This window comes from Heteronotia binoei, chromosome 19 (assembly GCF_032191835.1).
Source record: "Heteronotia binoei isolate CCM8104 ecotype False Entrance Well chromosome 19, APGP_CSIRO_Hbin_v1, whole genome shotgun sequence".
Taxonomy (NCBI): Eukaryota; Metazoa; Chordata; class Lepidosauria; order Squamata; family Gekkonidae; genus Heteronotia; species Heteronotia binoei.
In genome coordinates, this window is record NC_083241.1 from 34,420,947 (window position 1) to 34,443,194 (window position 22,248).

Genomic DNA, 22,248 nt, shown 5'->3' on the forward strand with positions numbered 1-22,248 from the left:
CCAGGTCTACGGTTCTGCTGCGGGTACCGGCTCCGAAGGCTTGTGGCACGGGCGTCTCTCGATGGTTTCCCCGCCTCTCCTTCTGACAGGGCGCCTCTTCTGGGTTTCAGCCAATGCTTCATGACTTGTTCCGTGTGAGGCAGCGGGTTGGAGGGGGAGGGAGTCGTCCTCCCCTGCCCCGCACGCTTTCTACATTTTAGAAAAACACAGACTGGTCCGGCATCAGTCAAAACTTGCTGACCCGCTTTAGGATTAGAGAGGCAAACAGGGATGCACAATGCACTGGCAGAAAGAAGGGAAATGGGTTCTGACCCGGGGGGAAATGAGACGATAGACACAGACAGACAGGGAGGTAGGTAGATAGGTGGGTGGGTAGGTAGACAAGTTTAAAAATCTGAGAAAATGGGCAGCGTTGGGAGAGGGGGGAAAACCCACTCACTTTTGGCTCCGATTACAATTTGTAAAATTCAACAAGGATTTCTACTTTTGTACACTGCATTTTTTGCATCGTTGGGCTCTTTTTCTAGCAGAAACTCCTTTGCATAGTAGGCCGCACCCCCTGATGTAGCCAATCCTCCTGGAGCTTACAGTAGCCCCTGTACTCAGAGCCCTGTCAGCTCTTGGAGGATTGGCTATATCAGGGGTGTGTGGCCTAATATGCAAAGCAGATCCTGCTACAAAAAAAGCCCTGCTCACATCAACCCTGTGAGGCAGGCCGGGCTCAGAGATAGCAACTGGCCCAACACCGCCCAGTAAGGTTTATAATCCAGAAGCGTTGAGAATCGGGGTCTCAGCAGTCTTTGTCCAGTACTCTCAGCATTACACCAGCCTGACTCAAATTATACTTCAAAGCAGAGGAGGGGTCAAAAGCCAGACAGAAGAACGCTAGAAGCTTTTTGCAGGAAAGTCCTGTGCACACATACCAGCCTGCAAACCCATGAGATCTAGACATTTGACCAGGCACTCAACAAATCCACATGACTTCAGATCAGGGACAGAGGTGGCGTGGCTAAGTACGGCCTGTTGTTGCCCCGCCAGAGGAACTGGTTGGCCACTGGGTGAGGCAGGAGGCCTGGCTAGATGGACCACTGGTCTGATCCAGCAGGGCTCTTCTGATGTTCTTAGGAAGGCTTCAGCCTCCATGCTCTGTTGTTGGCTCTCCAGAGCAGGGGTCCTCAAACTACGGCCCGCGGGCCAGATGCGGCCCGCTGAGGACGTTTATGCGGCCCGCCGGGTTATGGCAAAATCAGACCAGAAGTGACGTTCGACCCAAACTCGCACACTTCCGGCACTGGGCTGAGGCGGCGGAGACAAGAGTGTGAGGTGATACCGAGGTGAGGTGAGTTCCCAGGCCGGGGTGTGTGGTGTGGGGAAGAGAGAGAGATGCAGAAGACGGAGAAATGACGGCCCACGGCCTTGTACAGTAACGGCAGTCCGGCCCTCCAACAGTCTGAGGGACAGTGAACTGGCCCCCTATTTAAAAAGTTTGAGGACCCCTGCTCCAGAGGAACTGGCTGGCCACTGTGTGAGACAGGATGCTGGACTAGATGGATCACTAGTCTGATCCAGCAGGCTCTTCTGATGTTCAAGACAATTCTGCTTATCAAATCACCACAGAAATTGACACCAAACAATGTTTGGTTTTACAGAATCCAAGTTTCTAACCCTTAAGGGTGAGCAACACACTTGAAAGCAACTGACTAGCATTTGGGACAATCTCAGGAGCCAAAATACGACTCAGCAAGTGTTCCAGGAGTTCACTGTCTTTATGTAAAACACCGGAATCACACATTCACAAAAAAACCCTTGGCGTGGCTCACAAAACAAAAATTAAAATGTGGGATATTTTGAAGGTCATTCGTTTATAGGTATTTCACACAAAATTTTAAAAAATTAACAGCATATACCCAGTAGCATAAAGAGCAGTATCATATCAGAAGTAACAAGGAAATAGGAAAAGGAAAGGTCCCCCGTGCAAGCACCCGTCGTTTCCGACTCTGGGGTGACGTTGCTTTCACAACGTTTTCATGGCAGACTTTTTACAGGGTGGTTTACCATTGCCTTCCCCAGTCTTTTACACTCCCCCCCCCCCTGCAAGCTGGGGACTCATTTGACCGACCTCGGAAGGATGGATGGCTGAGTCAACCTTGGGCCGGCTACCTGAACCAGCTTTCGCTGGGATAGAACTCAGGTCGTGAGCAGAGAGTTCAGATCACAGTACTGCAATACTGCTGCTTTACCACTCTGCACCATGGGGCCAACAAGGAAATAACCTTAGCATTAAAAACATGGGATGCACCACTGCACAGGGTGGGGGAAGAGGCAGAAAGACATACCATTCCTTCCCCTTTTCTATGCTCTGGTCTGGTGTATTGTTTGTTCTGGTACAGATCTGCAAACAAAGCAAACTAGAAAATGGCAGGGAGTTTTTGCATTTGCTCTGCTAACTTGCATTCCAAAGGGAGAAATCAACCATTGGGGGGGGCGGGGGGACTGTGGGTTGCCAGGGAAGCGCAAACCGCGGTTTGCCAATTTCAGAGGTCATGGCAAATGATGAGCTTTCGTGAGCAAGTGAGCAAGCCTTGCAACAAGTGTTGTTAGTCTTTAAGGTGCTCCCGGACTGTTGCTCTTTTCTGCTGCTAGGATATGAGTCCACATGTCTTTATATCTTGGAGTGATTTCAGACAGAGGGAATTCCCGTTCTAGCTGTATCTGAAGAAGTGAGCAGTGGCTCAGGAAACCTCATACCCTGCCACAAATTTTGTTAGTCTTTAAGGCAGGGGTGTCAAACCCCTGAGGGCTCCTATCAGGCCCTCCGAGCAACTGGCTGTCATCTGCTTCCTTCTCCCTCTCTCTTGCTTCCTTCTGCATATCAGCTTGCTTTGCAAGGCTTGCTCAATTGCACAGGAGCTACAGAGCAAAGCCTCTATTTTCTCCATTGGCTGAGGCTCCTCCCTTGGCAAGGAAGGGGAGGAGGGATAGCTTGCTTTGCCAGGCTCTCTCAATCGCACAGCAGAGCTACTGAGCCAAGTCTCTCTTCCGTCTATTGGCTGAGGCTCCTCCCCCTCCTCATCCCCCCGGGGAAGGAAGGAAACAGCCAGAGCTTCCTTTGCCCAGTTCCCTGGATCCCATGGGAGAGCTACAAAGAAAATACCTTTAAGATCGATGAGTGCTAATGTTTTAAGCATGTTTTCAGGGTTTTTTTTTTTCTTAAATTGTTAATTGCATTTGTTTGTGTCCTTTATAAAGTTTCTATCTCTGCTACCTAATCTTAAATAGTATACACATGGCCTGCCCTGGAAAGGTCTCATTTATGTCAGATTCGGCCTTCATAACAAGTGAGTTCGACACCCATTTTAAGGTGCTACCAGACACCTGCTCTTTTCTGTCGCTACAGACTTCAACATGGCTACCCATCCTGATCTATGGCAAATGATGGTGCCCCCCCCCCAAACACTTGGAATGGGCTATCTGGTGGGGGGGGCATTGCACAAGGGCGCAGGAGGGTGGGGAATGTAACGATGAGTACCAGGATCCCTCCGCCCTTGCTTGCACATCCACAAATCCACAATTTTTCTGTGACCTCTGAAACAAAGCTGTAGCAACAGAGCCCAGCGGTTTCAGTATCCGAAGCAACATCAAGGTGGTTTTTTTTTAAAGGTGTGTGTGGGGGGGTACTTTTCAGGGGTACACCTTTAGTCACCGCACCTCAAAAAGGATATTATAGCATTGGAAGAAGGGCAGAAAAGGGCAACTAGAATGATTAAAGGTTTGGAACACTTTCCCTATGAAGAAAGGTTAAAACGCTTAGGGCTCTTTAGCTTGGAGAAACGTCGACTGCGGGGTGACATGAGAGAGGTTTACAAGGTTATGCATGGGATGGAGAAAGTAGAGAAAGAAGTACTTTTTCCCCCTTTCTCACAATACAAGTACTCGTGGGCATTCAATGAAATCGCTGAGCAGTCGGGTTAAAATGGATAAAAGGAAGTCCTTCACCCAAAGTGTGATTAACATGTGGAACCCACTGCCACAGGAGGTGGTGGCTGCTACAAGCATAGCCAGCTTTAAGAGGGGATTGGATAAAAATATGGAGCAGAGGTCCATCAGTGTGTGTGTGTATGTGTGTGTGTGTGTATGATCCAACATGGCCTAATCCAACATGGCTTCTCTTATGTGACACAGTGTTGGACTGAAGGGGCCATTGGCCTGATCCAACATGGTTTCTCTTATGTTCTTATGTGACACAGAGTGTTGGACTGGATGGGCCACTGGCCTGATCCAACATGGCTTCTCTTATGTTCTTATGTGACACAGAGTGTTGGACTGGAGGGGCCATCGGCCCGATCCAACATGGCTTCTTTTATATTCTTATGTGACAAAGAGTGTTGGATGGGCCATTGGCCTGATCCAACATGGCTTCTCTTATGTGACTCAGAGTGTTGGGCTGGAGGGGCCACTGGCCTGATCCAACATGGCTTCTCTTATGTGTCACAGAATGTTGGACTGGATGGGCCATTGGCCTGATCCAACATGGCTTCTCTTATGTTCTTATGAGTCACAGAGTGTTGGACTGGATGGGCCATTGGCCTGATCCAACATGGCTTCTCTTATGTTCTTATGTGTCACAGAGTGTTGGACTGGAGGGGCCATTGACCTGATCCAACATGGCTTCTCTTATGTGACTCAGAGTGTTGGGCTGGAGGGGCCACTGGCCTGATCCAATATGGCTTCTCTTATGTTCTTATGTGTCACAGAATGTTGGACTGGATGGGCCATTGGCCTGATCCAACATGGCTTCTCTTATGTTCTTATGTGACACAGAGTGTTGGACGGGAGGGGCCACTGGCCTGATCCAACATGGCTTCTCTTATGTTCTTATGTGTCACAGAATGTTGGACTGGATGGGCCATTGGCCTGATCCAACATGGCTTCTCTTATGTTCTTATGTGACACAGAGTGTTGGACGGGAGGGGCCACTGGCCTGATCCAACATGGCTTCTCTTATGTTCTTATGTGTCACAGAATGTTGGACTGGATGGGCCATTGGCCTGATCCAACATGGCTTCTCTTATGTGACACAGAGTGTTGGACGGGAGGGGCCACTGGCCTGATCCAACATGGCTTCTCTTATGTTCTTAGTGTGCTAGAGAGCCTGCAGTTAATTTCAAGTCGATGCACTAGTTCTGATCGTTGTCTGCTGGAGTCCGGAGTGATATGATCCGAGCGCAGCAGAGCATCTTTCTGTGGACCTTGTGTCTCCGAGCCCTTTGGAAATTAAATTTGGACTCTGCCTAATTGGCAGGTAATTCAATTTTTTGTAAACAGACTCCGAGAAATTCCATCCAAGGACAGGAGTGGCAAAACGGCGAGGAGGCGCTGGACGCTGGCACATAAGGACGCATCTTTCACATTCAAGAAGGGGGCCCGGCTTGAACTATAGTGCTACAAGGGTCTAATCTGTAAACCAAAGGCTGCCACCTCTAATCCTGCTGCACGCCAAACTGGCAGCAACGTCCCTACACCAATCAAACGAGCAGACATGGAACTGTACTTTACTAACCCGCTAAACACAGTCTGGTGGGTGTGGAAACAAAACGGGCTGGCACAAAATGGCTGCCGCAGGAGGTGGAGCCAGCCACAAAACGATTACCACGGCTTAACCTCGACACCAGAGTGTGGATCCTTGTGCTGTGGTGATAACTTTAAAGAAAAAAAAATCTGCATAGTCAATCAAATTTCTAAATGTCAATCCAAAACCTTGCTGGACACAAGCCCTACCTGGCCCCACCCACATCCTAAAAACACCTCGGGGTTGCCCCCTGCCCCTCTCTGACTCAAGTATACCAGGAGCCCTTCGTGTCTCTCTTTAACGCTTCATTTATTTTCTTTTTCACTTTCACACTTCCTTGCAGCAAAACGCAGCACCTACGCAGCCAACTGGCTCTTGGGCGTTCAGAATGGAAGGTTCAAAATCGCAAAGACCGACGACGACGATTGCACCGTGAATATCCTTAAAATCGTTGATTTTGCAATTTGTGATTAAAAAAAAAAAAAAAAGAGGCGTGGATTTCTTTACCCTCTTCCGAACTATTAAAACACCACTACTAGTGGGGAGGGGGGAATTCCTGAATGGCTGATCTCAAAACGCTTCTTTTTTTAGCAGAAATCACTTCCTTCCTCAAAAGAGATCTAGACAGGTCACTCAATGAATCAGCCTCCACTGCAAGCACCATGTAGATTACAGCCCTAAAGATGCTCGGCTGAAGGAGCGAACGCCCACCTCTCCAGATCTTCTCCACTGGCTCACATTGAATCAGCGTGTTATGTGTGGCAACTTCTCACTTTTTTGTGCAGTCACAGAGAGCTCCCTTGTGACCGTCTGTGCAGGGTTTCTCAAAATGCACAAATAACTATCTCGCTAGCAGCCATCTCAGACTTCAGACCTTGCAGCCATGCTACAGTGGACTTTGGAAACAAAAGCAGAAATATTTTGATTACAACACCGCTAGCCCTTGCTAGGACTGTAATTGCTTCAAAATGGGGAGATAAAAGCTCGCCTTCTTTATCACCCTGGCAAAATAAGGTGTGGGGATGTTTTGTCCATTGCAAAATTACTAGTTGTCATGTCATGCCAAACTTGCAAAATTATCAGGAAAAAGTTTACAGCAGTATGGTTTCCAGTAGTATCGTATTTGACACAGCAAAATGTGGTTCCTATTTAAAGCTCTTCCCTTTACTTTCTTATCTATTTTAATAGGGGAAGAATGGTGGCTCAGTGGTAGAGCCTTTGCTTGGTAAGCAGAAGGTCCCAGGTTCAATCCCCGACATCTCCAACTAAAAAGGGTCCAGGCAAGTAGGTGTGAAAAACCACAGCTTGAGACCCTGGAGAGCCGCTGCTGGTCTGAGTAGACAATACTGACTTTGATGGACCCAAGAGGGTCTGATTTCAGTAGAAAGCAGCTTCATATGTTCATACCCTTTGGGAGGGATGATGGCTCAGTGGTAGAGCATCTGTTTGGTAAGCAGAAGGTCCCAGGTTCAATCCCCGGCACCTCCAACTAAAAAGGGTCCAGGCAAACAGGCTTGAAAAACCTCAGCTTGAGCCCCTGGAGAGCTGCTGCCAGTCTGAGTAGACAATACTGACTTTGATGGACCAAGGGTCTGATTCAGTAGAAGGCAGCTTCATATGTTCATATGTTAAGGCTTATTATTGGAACTTGCTATTTTTCTAATACATGTCATTCCTTATTTGCATCTTCTCTGTAACAAATATGTCTTTGTCTTTGTTTTAATTAGTTGTCCTATTGGTTTGGTGTATGTTAGAAATAAAGATTATTACAAAAATTAAAAAAAAAAAAGACCCGGCAACCAGTTGAGCTCTTTGGAGGCAGCACGGTATAGTGGTTAGATTAGAATCTGGAAGACCTTAGTTTGAATCCCCACTCTGCCACTGATGTTCGCTGGGTGACCTTGGGCCAGTCTCTGTCCCCCTCAACCTGACCTACCTTGCAGGATGGTTGTGCGGATAAAAAGGGAGGAGAGGTGAAAGATGTTGTAAGCCGCTTGGGGTCATCATGAGGAAGAACAGCAGGGAAGGAGAAATTTTTTAAATTATTATAGCCGGGGCCTTTTTTGTAGCAGGAGCTCCTTTGCAGATTAGGCCACACACCCCTGATGGAGCCAATCCTCCAAGAGCTTACAGGGCTCTTAGTACAGGGTCCAGGAATAGAATTCTAGCAGGGGCTCCTTTGCATATTAGGCCACACACCCCTGATGGAGCCAATCCCCCAAGAGCTTACAGGGCTCTTAGTACAGGGCCCAGGAATAGAATTCTAGCAGAGCTCCTTTGCATATTAGGCCACACACCACTGATGGAGCCAACCCTCCAAGAGCTTACAGGGCTCTTCTTACAGGGTCCAGGAATAGAATTCTAGCAGGGGCTCCTTTGCATGTTAGGCCACACCCCTCTGATGTAGCCAATCCTCCAAGAGCTTACAGGGCTCTTAGTACAGGGTCCAGGAATAGAATTCTAGCAGGGGCTCCTTTGCATATTAGGCCCCACCCCCTGATGGAGCCAACCCTCCAAGAGCTTACAGGGCTCTTAGTACAGGGTCCAGAGATAGAATTCTAGCAGGGGCTCCTTTGCATATTAGGCCACACACCCCTGATGCAGCCAACCCTCCAAGAGCTTACAGGGCTCTTAGTACAAGGCCCACCGTAAGCTCCAGGAGGACTGGCAACATCAGGGGTATGTGGCCTAATATGCAAAGGAGTTCCTGCTACAAAAAAAGCCCTGGTTATCGCTAAAATGTTTAGGGGGAAAAAATCAAAAATCTGATTTCGTTTTTTAAAACAAAACTTCAATCGTGGATTTTTATCTGCTTTTGACATTAGCCTGTTTCTTAGATCTTCACTCCACAGGCAAAGTCTCAGCTTTCTTTCAAAGCATACAGAAAAGGGCATCTATCCATCCATCCATCCATCCATCCATCCATCCATCCACCCACCCATGGCTTTTTTGAGCAGGAACGCAGTTCCGGCTGGCTTGGCATCAAGGGGTGTGGCCTAAGATGCAAATGAATTCCTACTGGGCTTTTTCTTTTTTCTTTGTTAGTCTTAAAGGTGCTACTGGACTCCGACTTTGTTCTATTGCTTCAGACCAACACGGCTGCCCGCCTGGATCTGACCTTTTTAAACTGGAGGTGCCAAGGACTGAACCTGGGATCTTCTGCAAACCAAGCAGGTGTTCTATCACTGAGCCAGGGGGACAAGTCAAGGTCTTTCCCATCACTGACTCCCTGATCCTTTTGCCTGGAGATGCCGGAGACTGAACCCTTGCCCAGAGTGGTAAGCAGCAGGACTGCCGTCCAAGCTCTGCTCACGCCCTGAGTTCGATTCCAGCGGAAGCTGGGTTCAGGCAGCCGGCTCATGGTTGACTCAATCTTCCGTCCTTCCGAAGTTGGTAAAATGAGTCCCCAACTCGCTGGGAGTTATGGGTAGATGACTGGGGAAGGCAATGGCAAAACACCCCCTAGCAAAAAAGTCTGCCAAGAAAATGTCGGGATGCGATGTCACCCCAGAAGTGGGTAACGACTCGGTGTTTGCACCTTTACCCGTCTGCGTGTCAACCAAAGGCTTTACCGCTGACTCATCCGAGGAACACAACTAGGTGTCCCTTTTTAGAATACGCCCCACAAATTTGGCTTTGACTTAGAAACCGTCTTTTTTTAATAAAAAAAAATTCTCCCCCCCCCCTTCTCCCCTCTACATCCCGACAAGTTCAAGAGGCTAGGAAGAGGCGACGGGTCTTGTCTCATTTTGTGCCAACCCCCAGCAGAAGCTGCAAAAGAGAACCCTGCTTCTGCAGAGATTTTGAAAAACGTCACAGAAAACTCAGGAAGAGCTGGCTCCTCCCTCCCTCCCCCCCCCCCCACACACAACCATACATGAGATGTCTGCAAAGAAGCCAAAAGCACTGTGCTCACTCGCGCGCGCTCGTTCGGCCCTGCAAAACCGGCGGCAGAGGTTTTTCCCCCAAATCCTTTGCAACGCTCAGAAAACTCAGGGAAGGGATGCTCGCTCCTCAGCCAAAGGACCTGGGGAGATCCAACTCAACCAGCCCGATTCCCAGCGGGCCGAACGATGCTCTGCCAAGACTGGCCCACGCTCCCCTGCTGCGTCTGATCAGCAACTCACCTAAACGCAACAAAGCTCTTCCAGCGAACAAACGTCCCCAATTTGCAAGGCAAGGTGTGGCTCTCTGCCGGGCTTTATGCCAGGGCTTCGTATTCCCCAGAGGTCTGATTTAGTCGACTGCCCGTGCCATTCGAGCCTATCGTTAAGCGTGCAATGCTCTGTCACGTGCTCTCCAGCAGGAAATACACCTGTGACAGAGAGCCTGTCAGTGCACGGAAGACGGAACTGTCAAGAGTCACTCTGTCTTGCTCCTCTTGTCATGTGTATTCAATTGTACAATGCTATGCTGTGCTTCAATGCTATGCTGCGACGGCCATGCCTTTGATATAACTGTAACTTGTTGCTTATCTGGAGGGAGGATGGCATGTCTGGGAATCGGCTACTTGCTAGGTAACCAAAGTCAAAGAGGTGGAGGAGATGAGAACCATGAACTGATAGTGGGCACCTGCGGTGATGAGAGCTTAGCAAAAACCCCGTGCAAAACCCCCGCTTTTGCTTGGCGCGCTTTAGTTTGAATTATAACGGTCAGGGCAAAGGTTTATAAGCTGGGGGAACTGACAGAGAGGTCACTCATCCCTGCATGGGGCCATTCACTGGCCTGCTGGACTTGCAAGGGGGGTGATTGGGATTAGAGATCATAGAGATTCCACAGTGCTGCCTCACATCCTCATAGAATCAAAGAATCATAGACTTGGAAGGGACCTCCAGGGTCATCTAGTCCATCTGGAGGGAAGATGGCATGTCTGAGAATCGGCTAGTTGCTAGGTAACCAAGATCAAAGAGTCGGAGCAGATGAAAACCATGAACTGATAGTGGGCACCTGCAGTGAAGAGAGCTTAGCAAAAACCCCGTGCAAAACTCCCGCTTTTGCTTGGTGCGCTTTGGCTTGAATTGTAACGGTCAGGGCGAAGGATTATAAGTTGGGGGAACTGAAAGAGAGGTCAGTTCCAACAACGCGTGTGTATGCCCATGAAGCTGAAATAAAGATCTGGAACTTCAATTGTCCTTTCCTTGACTCTGGGCCTGACAGGAACCAGCTAAGGAGGTAGTTTTGCTTTTGCAAATTGAAGAGGCAGAATGTGTTCATTCACCCCTGCATGGGGCCATTCACTGAGGAACCGCTCTAACGGTCAGGAAGTTCCTCCTAATGCTGAACCAGAAACTCTTTAGATTTCATTTCAACCCATAAATTCTGGTCTGACCTTCTGGAGCCACAGAAAACAATTCCACACCATGGCGTGAAAACAATTCCTCCATGGTGGCACTATGGCAGCTGTCAGACTTATGGGGTCAGTGACAAATGGGGAGGGGGGGCAAAGACAGCAGAAACAGGAGGGAGGGGAAAGAGGGGAGAGACAGGAGGGAGCATAAGGAAGAAGAAGGCAACAAAGAGATTGGATTTATATCCCACCCTCCCCTTTGAGTCTCAGATTCTCAGAGCAGCTTACAATCTCCTTTACTTTCCTCCTCCATAACAAACACCCTGTGAGGTAGGTGGGGTTGAGAGAGCTCTCCTAGAAGCTGCCCTTTCAAGGACAGCTCTGCAAGAGCTATGGCTGACCCAAGGCCATTCCAGCAGCTGCAAATGGAGGAGTGGGAGATCAAACCGGGTTCTCCCAGATAAGAGTCTACGCACTTAAACACTACACAAAACTGGCTCTCGCTGCAAAATGGTGTCCACTGACTTAGGGTTGCCAAGTTCAATTCAAGAAATATCTGGAGACTATGGGGGAGGAGTTAGGGGATGCTGGGGGTGGAGCCAGGAGCAAGGTTGCGAAAAGCATAATTGAACTCCAAAGGGAGCTCTGGCCATCATTTTGAAAGGGATCACACACCTTTTAAATGCCTTCCTTCCATTGGAAATAATGAAGGATAGGGGCACCTTCTTTTTGGGGCTCGTAGAATTGGACCCCCAAGTCCAATCCTTTTGAAACTTGGGGGGTGTTTTGAGGAGAGACACTGGATGCTATGCTGAAAATTTGGTGCGCCTACCTCAAAAAAACAGCCCCCCCACAGAGCCCCAGATAACCGCGAAACAATTTTCCATTATACCCTTTGGGAATCGGTCTCCAAAGGAAATCATGGCGCGCCCAGCAGACATTTCCCTCTCCCGCACCCCCCTCCCCCGCTTCTGATGACCCAACCAGGGGATCCCCTGCACCCACCTGGGGACTGGCAGCCCTACACTGGGCTCTTTTCTGGCACCAGTGGCAGGAAAGAACGTGTCACACTGCCACAGTAGCCACGACACCATGTTTCTGCAGCTACCTCAGCAACTCCGACTCGCGGCATCACGGCGATGCGCTCAACGTGCCTATGAAAAGCATGAGGAAACGCCGGGTGGAAAACGCCTACACATTACGAGGTGTGAGGAGAATAGAACACATTACTCAGCCTCTGAAAACAACGTCTGCCCTGGTTACTCGTGTGCAAACTCAAGAGGAGGAAAAAACGACACCCCACAGAGGACCTTTTAAGCGCCGTGTCCTTTAAAGACCTGTGTTTTATCTCCCCTTCAAAACGCTTACAAAGAAGGGAACCCCAGCACGGGAGAGCAAAATAGAGCAAAGAAGAAAACGTTAACCCTTCCCTCTCCCTCCCCGACCCCGCAGGGCCCCGATGCAAATTGCGGCAGCAGAAGACGGCAATTTGTATTCTACAGAAAGACTGGAGATTTCTGACCTCTGCTTGTCTCCTAGCCCTACCTCATAGGGTTGTTGTGAGAAGACAACAGAAGAAGGAAGAACCGCACATGCAGTCCTAAACTCTGGGGGGGGAGCGAGATGACCCATCTCCCAGCACAGCACTGTCAATACAATGCCCTGAACCTCGAAACCTTTTCTTCATCTTGGTATGCCAAACTTTAGTCGACTTTGCTGTCTTAGACACTCTCCCCCTCTTGCATTCTTTTCCAGTTCTTCAATCGTAGCCTTGCTGTGCTGTTTTATTACTTTTTAAAATTTATTTCACTTTATTTGCTTCCTGCCTTCCTCACTGAGGCCCACACAAATGTGGCCCACACCATTGCCCTCCTCTTCGTTTTTTATTCTCACAACAATCCTGTCAGGTAGGTTGGGCTCCCAAGGGCAGAATGCAGATTTAGTAGAAACCGCTGTTGACTGGATTGAATCCACTTTGCAGCTGCTGGAATGGCCTTGGGTCAGCCATAGCTCTCCATAGGAGTTGTCCTTGAAAGGGCAGCTTCTGGGAGAGCTCTCTCAGCCCTACCCACCTCACAGGGTGTCTGTTGTGGGGGAGGAAAATATAGGAGACTGTAAGCCGCTCTGAGACTCCGACTGAGAGAGAAGGGTGGGGTATAAATCTACAACCTTCTATTTTGTGATCTGTTCTGCCTCAGTAAGAAGGCCGAGCAACGAAGACACAATAATAAATAATTTATTTAAGACATATGTTTACATTATTTATTCTCTGTCTTTCTTATTGGGCCTCAGGCCAGTGGGGTGTAGTGTTCAAGAATGTTGGGCTAGGATCTGAGACCTGGGTTCGAATCCCCATTTGTGCTTGCTGGGTGACCTTGGGCCAGTCACACTCTTTCAGCCTATCCTACCTCATGAGGGGGTTGGGAGGATAAAATGGAGGAAGGGCAAGGAATTAAATAGGATTTTCCACAGAATGAGACAATAAAACTGACAAGATGGGTCATTCAATAAACCACGCAATGGGATTAGGGTTAGAGAACCGACCGCAAGTCCTAAAAACAGAACTGAAGCAAAGCCTTAAGGTGTTAACACAATGCATTAAATGATGGAAATTACACAGAAGGATCCGACATATGGCAAACTATACACCGGGGTGGCCAAAGTATGGCTCGGGAGCCACATGTGGCTCTTTCACACATATTGTGTGGCTCCTGAAGTCCCCACCATTGGCTGGATAGAAGGCATTTTTCACCAAGCCAAGCATGGCAGCTTGGAGAATGCATTTTAAGTTAAAGTTGATTTCTTTCTACCTCTCTCTCCCCATCTATTTTCCTTCCTTCCTTCCTTCCTTCCTTCCTTCCTTCCGGCTCTCAAACATCCAACATTTATTCTATGTGGCTCTTAAGTTAAGCAAGTTTGACCACCCCTGCTATACCCAGCCGTACAGACCAGTTCCTAATAATTTGTCCCAATCACTTTGTGAATCCTTTTGTACAGTGCTATTGTATTACCCTGCACGGAAAAGTCCTATTGAATAATTCAGTTTTGCATAGTTTGAGGAAAGCTGGGTGAGGGGGAGTCTTCCTAACCTCCTAGAGCAGGCTGTTCCACGAGGCGGGGGCCACAACAAAAAAGGCACTGACAGAAGATGTGGCTTGGTTGAAGGACGCTATCATGGTGGACCATACAAGCTCAAGCACAGAAAATAAAACCCAGAGAAACCAAAATTTAAAACCACAACTTAGGACAGCAGCAAAAACCACAGTGGCCGCATTACCCGCCTGCTCATGTCATTTTGCTGCTGCCCAAGAAGAAGAGTTGGATTTATACCGCTCCCTTCACACAGAGTCTCAGAGCAGCTTACAATCTCTTTCCCTTTCTCTCCAGACAAAAGACAACCGGTGAGGTAAGGCGGGGGCTGCGAGAGCTCTGAGAGAGAATTGTGACCGACACAAGATCACCCTTGCTGGCTGCATGTGGAGGAGCGGGAATCAAACCCGGTTCTCCAGTTGTGTTGCTCTTAACAGCTACACCAAACTGGCTGAAGTTATTTGCAGCAGGCAGGGAAGGAAATGGGAAATTATAAGGCTATCCTACACTAGACCACATTCAAGTTAACGCCATCGTATGCTTTGGCAAAGGTAGCGGTGGGGAATTACTTCACCCTGGGACAGATTCTTACCTCCGAAAGGGGCACACATTAAGCCCGGTAACATAGATGTTAACCTAAGCCTCAGTTACGCACACCAGGCTAAACAATTACCAGTATTCTGCCTCTTGCTAGGAATGTGGTACAATTCACGCTGGCTGCTGGCCATGTAAACAGAACACCAAAAATGAGGTTCCCCCCAAACTCAAAAAGACACTGTCCGCCAACGGGATACAAAAACCAAACACACAGCAGTGGAGACCTGTTTAAACCTTAACTCAGCCACTGCCTTAATGCACACAAGGCCGATTAAATGGGCTACCGGCGACAGGCTTTGTGAAGCCTTTGATAACCTCACGAGCCAGTGATTCACCGCACATCGAATGGGCCACCGGTGATATGCATTGAGCCTTTTGATAAACTCACCAGTCAGTCACCGTGCATTGAATGGGTCACCCGCGACACGCTATATTAAGCCTCTGATAACCTCACAAGTCAACCAGCATACACGGCAACAGCAAAAGCAAAGGAAAGAGCATTACAGAATCAGGTGCAATTAAATCCAGGGGAGGGAGAGAAAGGGAACTACAGGAAGCTAGATGCAGTCACAAATATTGTTCTAGATCTGCCACGCAGACCCTAAAAAAGCCGCTTTGTCCAAGATGGTATCTCAGAGTACAGCAAACAAGCTGTCTGAAAAGAAACTGTACTGCCATATCGAACAGGGCAACTTAAATGCACACAAAGAGCAGAACTAAATTCCGCTAGACGGTGCAAGCATTGCTAGTTGTGTCCTTCCTGTATCCCAGGTTTCTGCAAATCTATAGCAGCACACCAAGAAAGCAGAGAGGCTGACTCAACAGGTAGTGCCGTTGCTTGAGACAGGGCCACAATTCAGCTGCCATAAAGCCATTTCTAAAGTCAGCCATGGAAGATTCGATCTCGAGGCTGACCCACGGAGAGGGAAGCCAGTGGGCTTAGACGTGGACCAGATAGACAGAACCGCCCATAAGCAATCAATGTATTCTCAGTTTTCCCTTCATGAAATCTTGTGGCCACTGAATTCCTCCAATCAGGACTGTCTTTTCACACTGGCAGCTGAACTCCACCTCCACTCCTTCAGGGCCTTCTCTGTGCTTGCCCCTTCCCCACTGGAACAACCTTTCCAGAACATGTGAAGATGGCTGCTTTGGCTATCGTTGTTTCAGAAGACACAAACAAAGCTTTTTTTGTGTCAGTGGTTAGAGTTTCAAAAGAAGCTCAGCTTTGCTATCAATGCCTTCTGTGGACTTCTGTCTGATTTGTGCATTTTGCTTTCAATAAACATCATTGTGTCCAGACGGAGGAAAGCAGAACAGAAATATTTGCTGTGTTTCTTTATTCAAATTGAGCCACGATTCCACAGTGTCTGTCTAGACGTTTTCTTACCCTGCTCTTCCTCTACCCCATTCTCCCCTCCTGTTGTTTGTCTTCACGATGGTCCTAAAAGATAGGTAGGGATGACAGAGGGTGACTGGTCAAAAATCACCCAGGGAGTGCAGAATTTGAACTCAGGCCTGCCACACTCTAGTGAGAGATATAAACTTTCCTGAAATTCTGAAGCCGCCATTGGAACTCAGGTCTGCCACATCTCAGTGAGAGATGTAAACTTTCCTGAAATTCTGAAGCTGCAATTTGAGGGGGGGGATTCTTTCACACACACAAAAAAAAAAAATAGAACTGGGGATGGGTTTTTTTGAAATATATTCATTATTTATGCTTTATCAATGCTACACTTTTCTGTTTTAACAACATACAATTTGTCACTGATAGCACAGCAAGCAGATCATACAATTGGTGATATTTATATAATTTAGAAATATAAACACTTCCAGTTTCTAAAAGCAAAACTGCAAATACAGCCAACACCAAAGAGAGAGACAACTGCAAACCACGGCAGCTTATGCTACTTTTAGCAGACTCGTCTTAAATTTTTTGCAAATTTAGTGGCAGGAAAAAAGAAAACCCAAATTTGGTAGCAAACAAAAGAAAGGGTGTTATTTGGACAGAAACAGCTTCATTCGGCTAGATCACAGATAGCTGCATATTTGATTATCCAGCTCATTGAAGAATTTGGTGGTTATGTATTCTCATTCAAACACACTGTGGACTGAATCAGTCACATGTAAACAGGAAAGTATAAGCTTGAAAATATGTTGCATACGTCCACAGTATACACAGAATTGTCATTTCCTAATGCTGTATATCTTTCATAAAAATCTTCACACTGTAGAATCTGGAAGATCCACGTTTGAATTCCCACAGTGCTATAGAAGCTTGCCTGGTGACCTTGCTGCAATCATTTACTCTCAGCCTAACCTACCTCGCAGGGTGGTTGTGAGGATAAGGCAGAGCAGGCGAGAACGTTATAAGCCATTTGGGGTCCCCCTGGGGCAGAAAGACAGGGTATAAATAAATCGATAATAAATGGATAAAACTCTGAGTGTGTAAAAGTTTGTCTTGAAAAACATTTCGCTCACAGCAAAAGCAGAAAATATTTCACGGGGTGTTTTTTTCCCCCAGCACTACCCCGAATTTTTAATTGTTAGATAAACTGAAAAAGACCTCAGAAAATTTTTTTAACGTCCAGATCAAGGGCGGCCAAACTTGCTTAACATAAGAGCGTTAAATGTGCGGACTCTTATCTGGGAGAACCGGGTTTGATTCTTTCTTGGAGGTTTTTAAACAGAGGCTAGATGGCCATCTGACAGCAATGAAGATCCTGTGAATTTAGGGAGAGGTATTTGTGAGTTTCCTCCATTGTGCAGGGGGTTGGACTAGATGACCCTGGAAGTCCCTTCCAACTCTATGATCCCCCACTCCTCTACTTGCACCTGCTGGAATGGCCTTGGGTTAGCCATAGCTCTTGTCCTTGAAAGGGCAGCTGCTGTGAGAGCCCTCTCAGCCCCACCCACCTCATAGAGTGTCTGTTGTGGGGGGGGGGAGATATAGGAGATTGCGAGCCTCTCTGATTCAGAGAGAAGGGCAGAGCATAAATCTGCAGTCTTCTTCTTCTTCTAGATGGGGGAGAGGTGGAGAAAAAGCAACTAACTTTAAATGCCTTCTCCAAGCTGTCGGCTGGCTTGGCGAAGTGACTGAAAGAGAGAAATCCCTTCTCCAGTCCAGCCTATGGGTGGTGAGGATTTGGACAGCCACACAGCATGTGTGAAAGAGCCACGTGTGTGGCACCTGAGCCACAGTTTGGCCACCCCTGGTCTAGATCTTCACCTGCTCCCTAAAATTCCATAAAAACACACAGTGCCTTACAAATGACCCTATATAGATGAACCTGAAACAAACCTGGAAATTATACTTGTGTACAGAAGAATTGTCATTTCAGGGTAATAACTTTGGGACGGCCTCCAAGAGTGACTGTATAATGGAATCCCTTGTTAGCCTAAAAGAGATCCACAGAGGCCTGTAATTTCACCTGCAAATCATACCCTTAAAACAACACGGGTAGGGGCTGGCCCACTGCCAGGTTACCTGGAGGAGGGGGAAAAAAAATCCACACACAGTTGATATATGTGGATGCAACCCATTACAAAAAAAGTGAACTGTGAATCCCCAAAGGCATGATCACTCAAAAAGACTCAAAACCTCATCCAGCCATTTCCTGTTAACCGGTTGACTACCACGGTTGCGTTTAAGCATTCAACAAAAGTCCGGATGAACGCTGCCCCTATTTATGCATCTCCTGTTAAGGAGAAGGGGGAAGAAAGATAACTAAGAAAGAACAAGACAGCAACTTATAAAATTAGGAAAGTTCTCCTTTTCTCGTGAGCCACGCCAGAAAAGTGGTTTGAGGGTCATACTGAGACTGGCACAAGAGGGACGGTGGCTCAGTGGTAGAGCATCTGCTTGGTAAGCAGAAGGTCCCAGGTTCAATCCCCGGCATCTCCAGCTAAAAAGGGGCCACGCAGGTAGGCATGAAAAACCTCAGCTTGAGACCCTAGAGAGCTGCTGCCAGTCTGAGTAGACAAGACTTTGATGAATCGAGGGTCTGATTCAGTAGAAGGCAGCTTTGTATGTTCATATATGTTCATAAGATCCAGGCTGGCACGAGGGATAGAGCACCAGCCTAGGATCCTGGGTTCGAGTCCCTGCTACTGCCGTGGAACCCTGCTGGGTGACCTTGGGACTGTCACAGGCTCTCAGCCTGGCCTACCTCTTATTGTGAGGGAGGGGGAGAGTGAAGTTTTAAACCCCTTTAAGCCCCAACGGGGGAGAAAAGCAAGATATAAATAAATAAATGCAAACGCAGACTTCGGAGAGCCACATTTCAATCCCTCTTCTCCTCACTGACCTCACAGGGCTGTTGCAAGGTTAAAAACTGGAGAAAGGAGGGGATTCTTTCTTAAAACAAAGAAGATCAAAAGGGGAAGTCCCCTTCCTCTGAAAATGGCTTGTGGTCTGTACAAAGGTGTCAGTAGTTATCACAGGTGGTCAGTAAGGGAATCTTAGATGCAGGCCCCTCCACCGCAGGACTGGGGAGTAAGCAACGCCCCCCCCCCCAACACAATAGCTCGCCCCCTTAGCAACGGCCTCGTGGCGCAGATTGGTAAAGCAGCAGTACTGCAGTGCTGTGATCTGAACTCTCTGCTCATGACCTGAGTTCAATCCCGGCGGAAGCTGGTTCAGGTAGCCGGCCCAAGGTTGACTCAGCCTTCCCTCCTTCCGAGGTCAGTCAAATGAGTCCCCAGCTTGCTGGGGGGAAAGTGTAAAAGACTGGGGAAGGCAATGGCAAACCACCCCGTAAAAAGGCTACCTGAACCAGCTGTCACTGGGATAGAACTCAGGTCGTGAGCAGAGAAAAGTCTGCCTTGAAAACGTTGTGAAAGCAACATCACCCCAGAGTCGAAAACGACTGGTGCTTGCACAGGGGACCACCTTTCCCTTTTTTTTTAAACGGAGAAGGGACGTGAGGGGATAAAATATCTAAAGAAATTAAATAGATATAGGTGCAAAGAAGCCAACTCTCTTCCTGACCCCTAGGGCATTCGGTGGTGGAACCCGCTGCTGTGTCGCAGCCGACTTGAGGAAGCTCTGTAGGGCTCTCAAAGCAAGAGACATTGAGAGATAGTTTGCGATTGCCTGCCTCTGCGTAACGACCCTGGGCTTCCTTAGTGGTCTCTCCACGGGCAACCCTGCTTAGCTTTATCTGGCAAGATCAAGCCAGCATTGGCCATGCAGGTCACACCACACAAGCAGAGGTGGTTTGCGATTGCCTGCCTCTGCGTAACTACCCTGGACATCCTTACTGGTCTCCCATCCCTCACCACGGTTAACCCTGCTTAGTTTTATCTGGGAGGAGGCCAGCCTGGATCGTTCAAGTCCAGGACACACAAACAGAGGCGATCTGCCATTAGCCTGCCTCTGCAGAGCAACCTTCGACTTCGTTGGCGGTCTCCCATCCAAATATTAGCCCGGGCTAACCCTGGTTAGCTTCAATATCTGGCAATATCTGGCCGTCCCAGGACATTCTAGCCAGGGTATCTTCCTTCCCGAATGACCAATGCAGTTCCCATTATTGTCCACCCCCAGCAGAACTAACTAGCAAAGACGTTTTCAGTTCCCGATTTGCCCTTCTGGACTGGCATTCGGAAACAAAGATTCAGTTTCCTTCCCCGGCCAAAAGCAACGTATATCCATGAAAAGAGCTACTTTCTCCATTCAGCAGGGAACAGCTGTTTCCCCGGAGAGCGTCTCTGAGCCCCGATTCAGACCGAGAGTTCACACAGCCGCAAAAACAAGCGATGGTTTTAATCAGCCGGCCGGCCGGCTTGAACATGAGCGGTGCTCGCTCTAAGTGCCTCATCTTTGACCTTTTCCTTAAACCTTTCATCCCATCAAACGGCTACCCACCATTTCCTGTCTGCCACCTTGCCCTCCACCCCAAATCAGAGGGGGCACACACCAACAGCAACTGCTCTGACAGCCGAAGGTGATCACACAGAACCCGTCCTTGTCTGTCCAGCGGTCAGTTTTGCTTTGGGGAGGGACGGTGGCTCAGTGGTAGAGCATCTGCTTTGTAAGCAAGAGGTCTCAGGTTCGATCCCCGGCATCTCCAACTAAAAAGGGTCCAGGCAAATAGGCGTGAAAAACCTCAGCTTGAGACCCTGGAGAGCCTCTGCCAGTCTGGGTAGACAATACTGAGGGTCTCATTCAGAATAAGGCATATGTTTGGGGAGGGATGGTGGCTCAGTGGTAAGAGCATCTGCTGGGTAAGCAGAAGGTCCCAGGTTCAATCCCCGGTCTCTCCAACTAAATAGGCATGAAAAACCTCAGCTTGAGACCCCGGAGAGCCGCTGCCAGTCTGTGTAGACAATACTGATTTTGAAGGACTGAGGGTCTGATTCAGTAGAAGGCATACCTTCAACATGACTCACTGCTGGTGGCGAAGGGAAGAAAAGGCAAGATCCTGACCCGGAGACATCACTAGCTGCGTTGTATATCCCGCTGTATTGTGAATCTGAAATTCTACGGCCGCCCACCACAGTCCATGTGGTTTCTTTTCCACCCTGTCATTCTGAGACGAAGAACGGTCAAACGGCCTTTTGAGGGAGGGGCAAACAACCTCCCCCCAAGCGCATGGGTTGGAGTGGGTGCACACTATGCAAGTGACAAATATTATGCGCTCATTGTGGGTGGAAACCAGAGGTCTCAGTTTCACACACACACCCCATTCAGGTCTATGCTTATGTCCTGTAAAGAAAGCCCACGAATGCAACCCGAGTTATCCGGAACTGCTTAGAAGGAAGAGACGTCGCACGGATCCGTAAAATGACGATAAAGCCCCCCCTCCCTCCCCCCCCCGACGACGTTCCCACAACTCAACCCACAAGGAGAGCCTGATCCCCGTTTGCACACCCCGGAAAAGAAGGCAAACCCCACACTCCTAAATCCCAATTTGACATTCTGGCTGGCCCGCCCATCTCTGGCATACATGGGCAAGGGACTCCTAATATACGGCTCTTTTTGCATTTGAGCACACAGTTGCACCAACCCAAGGAAATCACAAAACCGCTTTGGACACCACCCACCCCACCCCCCACCCCCAAAAAAAGACGACAAAGCGAGAAACCCACTTTCTCTCTCCGGCAAAGAAATCCATCCATGCCGTTTAAGCGCCGTCTGACACGGAAGAAAGGGACGAGGAAAGGAAGAGACGGGCCTAGTCGGAGAAGGAGGGAACTCCAGGCTTTCAGAGGCCAGCCCCAATGCAAAACCAAAACAGCCCGCTTTCTTCCTGGAGGGGGAAGAAGATGACCTAAGGCAGGGGAAGGTCTGTGCCCCCACCCCACCCCCAGGGAAGCCCTCCCCCCCCACTGCATTGGATGGCTGAAAGGGACCCTCTCCTCCCCCCCGGGACTAGGCACTTGGGTACGTTTCCTCGCCCTCTACCCCAAGGGTTTGCAAAAGTCGAGGTGCAGTAATAAAGGTGGGGGGGGGTGTTGTCCTCTTGGATCCTGGCATTGTGCATGGAAGGCGCGGAGGGAGGGAAGCGTTAGGTCTCGCTCGCCACTCACCTCTGCCTCCGCTTCCCAAGCCGGGGGGTGGCTGAGCGGGTGGGTGGGCTTCTTCCTCGGAGAGCCGGCTTCTCAGAGGCGGGGGTCTTCAGTGTAATCCATGCATGGGAAGGGGAGGACGAGGCTGCAAGGAGAGATCCCCGGGGATAGGGTGGGGTGCTTGGGGGGGGGGGGG

The 22,248-nt window shown here is 48.8% G+C and overlaps 1 protein-coding gene across 1 annotated transcript in view; it reads right to left on the reverse strand.

The window, feature by feature from the left end:
• Positions 1-22,182, reverse strand: part of CSK (C-terminal Src kinase) — a 109,123-nt gene extending 86,941 nt beyond the window's left edge. Inside the window, exon 1 of the mRNA XM_060260397.1 lies at positions 22,074-22,182. The gene's annotated coding sequence lies outside the window, so the exon portion shown is untranslated. The remainder of the gene's footprint in view (positions 1-22,073) is intronic.
• Positions 22,183-22,248: the final 66 nt, after the last annotated feature.